Below are 7,565 nucleotides of genomic sequence, written 5' to 3' on the forward strand. Positions count from 1 at the left end.
AACAACCCAGATATTGTAATCCAATCTTTGGAACTTGGTTTTTAGATAAATTTTTATGATGACCTGATCTCTGAGGGCTCCTGGACATTAATCTTTCTCAGTAATTTGTCTTCTAAATCCCAGTGTTATGATTCTTTTCTTAAAATGAATATATAAAGAACATTTAGCTTCATAATTTAGTCAGGGTGTATGTTTCATGTACATATTTCTTCCTTTTTTGACTTTAAAACAGTCTGGTGACCTCATATTGCAGTGGTTTTGCTATGACTGTGATTTGAAATGTTTGTTTGTTTAAATCATGCACTAGATTAAAATGTTTTCATTAACCCATGAGAGTAACTTTATAAGCATGTAAATTATTAAAGATAGTTACTGCAGCCTATTCAGTAGTTAAAATAGTTAAGTTTAACAATAAAAGCATAATTTACAAACTGCTTCAGCCCTAGGCAATAATTTACTGCTCTATCCTTGAATCCTAGTCAGCATTAGTCTATTAAAATTATTTTATTAGGTTAAAAAAATTTATAGTGGGAACATCAAAAAAAAAATGGCATCGATAAGATTATTGCCCTTAGTAAGTTAACTATTGTCAAGACAAATGGTTTAAGGGAAATAACTTGTATTCTAGTATTAGTCTGTTGCTACTGGATTTTAGAGAAAGGAAACATTTGGCTGAGGTTCAGCTAATTATATATGAGCTATACTTTGAATGGCATTCCTTTGGTAACAGGATTATAGGAATTAACCCTCTAAATTGTAGACATAAATGGGATTATGATGATAGTAGTAATAATATCAGAGTAATATACTTGAATATGGGACTTTTTTTTTTTTGAGTCAAGATATCTATTGCTAAAAGTCTACCACTTATTAAAAGTACTAACAATTTATATTGACCAGGAATATCCTGATGCTTCAATATGTTTTGAAAGTGATTATGGGCTCCAAAAAGTCATGCCAGTTAGGCCACAAGCTCTTATTATTTCTTATAAGATGGGCATGGCTTTGGTATAACAGAAATAAGACAGTTCTGAGAATTAGGAAGTAAGGTTCCAGATTTTCTAGTTGTGCAATCATAAATAAGCAAGTCAACAAACCTCTCTTGAGTTTGTTTTCTTATCTACTAAATTAGGACACTTTAGTATTTTCTAATCCACAAGGTTGTTATGGGGAAATGTTTTGTAAACCTTAAAATGCTACATAAACCTTAAAGTACAATGTAAATGTGAGATAGTAATGATGGTGGTGGAGGTAGTGATGATGATGATGATAACTTAATTGTGAATAAAAAAGCAACCTATCTAAAGTACATTTCATAAGGTTGGTTTCTAGGTATTGAATTGTTAGCAGTACCAGTATAATATGGAAGAGTTATTATTTGCATAAATGAAAAATTCCCATACTGATAAAATCACAACTCTCTTATAACTGATACAACAGTATTGCTTAGACCTACACTACAGACTGATGAAAGGATAGGACTTCATACACTGACATTCTTCGTGTTTTAAGTTTCTTGCTCATCTATTATATTCTGTTTTTATATTCTGTGACCTTAAGGATTCTATCATTTTGCTCAATTCAGTCCTATACATATTTTTTGGATAGATGAGGAAATAGTGTTTCTCTGACTTTGTAGTTTGTATGGATCCTAGGTTCTGGATGTCAACACCCATCTAAAACATTTAAGCATACTGCAACGACAAGAATTCTAGTCATATAATAAAGGCTTTCACAGTCATTGCAAAAAAGTAACTGGTGTTTACTAACAAGATGTTTTATCATCTTTTCTCATAGGGTTTCATTAGAATAAAAATTTTCTCCCTATTCTCCCTTCTTTTCCTTTCAGTGGATAGCACACCTAAGTGCTACCTAAAATTTGTTAGAAGAGTAAAGATATGGCACTGATAACTAAGGAGAAACAAGATCTAAAAGTAATCTGGAACTAAGGACCCAGTGTTTATTCTAAGAATAAACAGCTAAGGTGAGCCCTGCTGACAGTCCTCCATGTTCAGCAATAACATTCTATTATGTGAACAAACCATAGATAAATGGTGCTAAAGCTCTTATCTTTCCTAAGAGCTTTTTGCTCTAGGGATGGGTTGACTTATTGCTACAGAGCATCCCCTAGTGGAAATTCAAGAATCATAAAATTAATAGCATCTACCTAGAATCAGAAAATGTTAGTGCTAAAAGGGATCTTGTAGATGAGGAAGGGGCAGCTATGTGTCAGTGGACAGACTGCCAGATCTGCATTCAGGAAGACACTTTCTAAGTTCAGATCTGGCCTCAGACACTAGCTGTGTGACCCTGGGAAAGTCACTGAACCTTGCTTGCCTCAGTTTCCTCATCTGTAAAATGAACTGGAGAAAGAAATGGCAAACCACTCCAGTGTCTTAGCCAAGGAAATCCAAAAGAGGTCACAAAGAGATGGAAAGGTCTAAAGAACAACTAAATAACAAGTGAGAAAACAAAACTCATCAAGGTGAAGTGTCTTGTTCATAGTTATATAGCATCAATGCCAGAGCTTGAACTGAATGTTCTGAATTGTGTTTTTCCCTTATAGTATGTTTCCAGACCTTCAAATTATGCCATCTTGTAGCTTTGTAACTTACATTCACATCTTTTCCCATTAGAATATGATAGCAACTTCCACATTTCTGTGAAAGTAAAAATGTAAGAGATTTTATAAGTTTATAAGTCCTTGCCCAGGACCACACAACTAGATGTTAAGTGTTTGAAGCCAAATTTGAACTCGGACCACACAATTAGATGTCAAGTGTCTGAAGTCTGATTTGAACTCGGACCACACAATTAGATGTTAGGTGTCTGAAGTCATATTTGAACTCGGATCCTCCTAACTTCAGGGCTGGTGCTCTATCCACTGTGCCACCTAGCTGCCCCTTTTAACTGGTGCTGCCACTAACTAGCTACATAACATTGGACAAATCACTAAGTTATTTCATATGTAAAACGAGAGGGTCAAACTAGTGAATCAGTTCCTTCCAAATCCAACGGACAAAATTAGTGAATGGAAGAGGGAAGTTCTTTAATCATCATACATAGAACAATCAGAAAGATGCTATCATTAGGTTCATGAAATAAAATGACAACGGCTTATAAATATTGCATAAAGAATCTATATAGAAATAAACCAAAATAAGATAATTACTTTTTAAAATATCTTTTCTACATTGAATTCCTCTTGTATAACTCTTGGCACTATCAATTGATCAGTAAATACTTATTAAGCACTTTCTATCTATGAGGCATTGTGCTAAGCATTCATGATACAAATATCAAAGTGATAAAGTCCTTTACTGTCAAGAAGCTTATATTCTGTTAAAGAGAATGCCTTATACTCACAGAAAAGTAAATACACTGATGGAAATGCTAACAACTGGAACTCAATGCTGAGGATTTTCTTTGGGGGAGGAGGGACGAAGGGGAAGACTTTGTACCCAAATCATTACTTTGTTCTTAAACCAGTTCGGAAAAAATAAATATAATGAAAGATATGCTCAGTGATTGCAAGTTGCAGAAATCTGCTTGAGTGCAAAATCTTAGTCCTCCCATTTGTTCCCCCAATTAGTAATCATAGATAATGTTCTAATTAAATGCAATTGTCTTTTATGGGGGAAGAATCCAAGAACATTGTGATTGTGGGGGAAAAGATGTGGAATTTATTCAGTTTTCTCCCCAAACAATGAACAGTTGCCACTGCTTTCAGAAATGATCTTTGAGTTTGTGCATGAAGGTTCAAATAAACATTAAAACTAATCTGTGGTTTATACAAACTTCCCCCACACTCTCATGTTTATATGTATATACTCATATATAATCTGTACACGTTGTAATTTACAGAACATAACATTAGTAATAGATTTTTCTATGTTATATACCTCACAAAATATCATGATTGGAAGATTGCAATTTTTTTTTTTTTTTGCATTAAGTTGTCGAATGCTATCCAATAAGAAATGTAGAACAAGAGAGAAGTGAAAAGCATTGAAACAATTGGAAAACACCCCTCCTTTCCCTGCCTTCTTTCTCTTCCCTCCTCTCTTCAGCATCTGTTTAGATGTGATCATGATCACATCATTAAAATAAATAAATCCTAATGCAAAGGTTTCCTTGTCTTGGTTGCCATTGGCTAATCTTTTTTTCACTACAAGAGAAACGGCTCCTTCATGTTAAATGGAGAAATATCAGAAATTATATATGCAATATATGTGAAGTCTCAAGAAACAGTTGACCTTATTTAAAAAGTGTGGAAGATTTAAAAAACCTGTATAGTATTTCAATTATGTGGCTTTTATCTAGATTTCTGATATCTGCTAAGATATCTGTGCATGTGTTTATATCATTCATATGCATTTGTATATCCACATATGTGTGAATTCATATTTATCTCTGCTGCCTTGAATAGAAGATTGAGAGCTCACAAAAAAAAAAAAAAAAAAAATGCAGAAGACTTGGGTTTAGTTAGCTTTAGCCTGCTTGTGTGCCTCTGGCAAGACATTTAATTCTCAGTTCCCTAAGCTATGCTCTAAAACTCAAGGTGCATAACAATAGCTGATCTGCCTTGGAAAAGAAAAGTTTTTTTGTTTTTTGTTTTTTTTTTTTCCAAGAGAAGTTCCCCAAATAAATGAAGTCCCAGTTAAAGATGGGAGGAGGGGGGGGGAGGGGGGGGGTGGGGGAGGGGGGGGAAGAAGAGGAGAGACCGATTCATCCACATTGTAGTTAATCCATCCTATTTTTGTCTTAGCTATGTGCATTAAATCACAAGCATTTATTCAGTGACTACAAGTGCTAGTCTGTGCTACATAATGGGGATGCAAAGACAAAAGTGAAAGGTTTTTCCTAAGGATTTATAATTTAATTAATAGAAACAGCATGAACATATATACACACAAATACAAGACAATTGGGAGGGAGGAACAGAGGCAGGTACTAGCATCTAAGGGTGATGTAGATCAGGAAAAGTTTCGTGTAGACAGTAACCAAGTTTTGAAGGAAAGTCGAAATTCGAAGAAAGTGGCAAGATGAAGTAGAGTGTAAGGGGGACAGTGTGTTTAGTTTGGTGAATGAAGTTTCAAATAAGTTTGAAATGCTTATGGTTGGTTGAGACCAGGTTGTGAGGGCTTTAAATGCCAAACAGGAATTTATATTGATCCTAGGGGTAAATGAGCAGCACTGAAATGTATTGAGTCTAGATGTGATGTGGTTAGACCTATGCATTAAGAAAATAACTAACTTGGCAGTGTAAGGAGTGGGGAGAATCAGAAAGCCCAACTAGCAATCTGTTGTAATAGTCCAAGTGAGAGGTGATAAATAATGCTGAATATGAAAATATATATATCAAATTTTCTGAACCTTCCCTAGCTAAGGTAATAGAACTACATAATGATTTTATATAACTGAAATTTCCTTATGCAATCTTTCAGAAGCCCATAAATGAACTATTCGACTATCAATGTTTAAATATTTCTCAAGACATTTAGATGCCAACAGTTTATACCAGGAGTTAAGCTATTACTAGAATAAACTCCTCCTGTTTTTGCAAGTACTTGTGCTCTTTTAAGTCTAGGGGAAATCTCTGGTTGAACCTAATTCTTTTGGGATGTGAACTTTTGGTTCCAAGAAATCCATATAACCAAATTTGATGAATTCAGTACTAAGCTACCATCTATAAGAGCTAAAATATTTTCTCTTAGAACCAAAAAGTAAAACTAAAAAATGGTACCTCGTAATTTTGTGTCTTGAAAGAAAAGGGAAAAAAAATCTAGCTCTCTATTAAAATACATTTAACCTGTGACTTTTGAAAATAATAATTTTTACATATTAAAATTGTATTCTTTTTCATTTTGAAAAACTGACTCAAATATCATTTCACCCAGGACACCTCCATTACTGTTGGCAAATCTGGTTAGCTTTATAAGCCCGATATCACTTCTTCCATCAAAATTGATTAGTCTGGAGGTTAAGAAAGACTGTATGATCAGGTCAAACTCTTCTCCATTTTTGCCTTTCAGCATGATAAAAATTCAAATGATGTTTTCAGTAAAAAAAAAAAAAAAAAAAATGACTGCTTTATTTTAAAGATTGCATTAAAGATAATACTGCAGTAAAAGTTTCTTTTAACAGCTTAAAGAGGTTAGTCTTCAACTGGATTTAGGAAGTTGCCTTCAGCAATATACTTTGTGTTTATAAATTTTCATAGGTTTGGGACATAGTACCACATAGCACCACTTCTTGATTTTATAGGTTCATATGTTCTTTCCCCCATATATTTAGAATAATAAAGTGCCCAGAGTTGATTTGCACACACATATGGCAGATAAATTTTAAAGCATAATGTAATCATCACCTATTGAACTTTCAAAAGCAAATTCACCTTTAAGAACAATTCTAATTATCTTGGAAATTGACTTTACAACTATTAGGATGGATTGGGAGGAGGGAGATCAAGGAGAGGCTAGGAAAATTGAAGAAGGGGGTAAAAAATGTGTCTCGATGTTAACTGACTTCCTTGGCAGCCATACATATACTTTATTGGTTATTGGAGGACATTTTTTTTTTTCTGATTTCCAGCTACTAATCAATTTGTATTGATTTATCAAGATGTTTGTCAGATTTTTGTGAAAGCTCCAGAATTTAAGCTTACTTGGGTGTCATGAGTGGGCATAACATACCCTTTCAAAAAAGCAGCAAAAGTTAGGTTGTTTCACAGGTTTGGCTGATGATTTAAAATATTTACAGGCCAGCCATTGTTGACATAATATGCCCTGCTTTTTAAGATTTTAAAAATATGATCACACTCCAAAAAAAATCCATTCCTTTTCATAAACTGAAAATTGCAATTCATTCATACTCCTTGTACTGAAAGTAAAGTTCTGGGCTCCAGTGTTATTTATCATGGTTAGTGGTTGCCATCAGTCAAGAAAAGTTAACAAAGACCTATTGGGTTTATCTATAGGCAGCTAAACAAGCATATCTTGCTCTTCTGTTATCTTCTTGTTAACAAAGCATTATCAGGATGTTCTAAATATCAGCATTTACTACTCTGAGCCCTTTATCTAGGTTGATATATAGAGGATCCATCAATTAGTGTAAAGAGTTTTTAGATACCTGCCATATATTCATTCATAGGGATGTTCTTTCTCTTTCATGTTACAAAAGCATTTCAAGTTTTTTTAAAGTAGCATCACAGCATATCTGAATTTAGTTCATTTGTACACCAGAAGAACATATTCTGGACAAGCAAAGCTCTGACTTTGGGTAAAACTCTGTTCTTTGTTTTGTTGGATTGTTTTCTTTGAGGTGGGAGTGGGAGATAGGGACAGGGTTCAGCATTTCCTACCAAATCATATTAAAAAATTAAGTTCCCATACAGAAACACTAAAATTCAGGACTTCTGTGGTTTCAAGAAATTTTCAAAGTAGCTGCCACATGCCTAATCAGATACTTAACCAGAACATTGGTGCCTTTCAATTAAGAACTTGTAAGTCAACAATATTATCTACCCTTTTTGTGAGAGGAAACTAAGACCAAACACATTGGTT

The sequence above is a fragment of the Sarcophilus harrisii genome, chromosome 5 (genome assembly GCF_902635505.1).
Source record: "Sarcophilus harrisii chromosome 5, mSarHar1.11, whole genome shotgun sequence".
Lineage (NCBI taxonomy): Eukaryota > Metazoa > Chordata > Mammalia > Dasyuromorphia > Dasyuridae > Sarcophilus > Sarcophilus harrisii.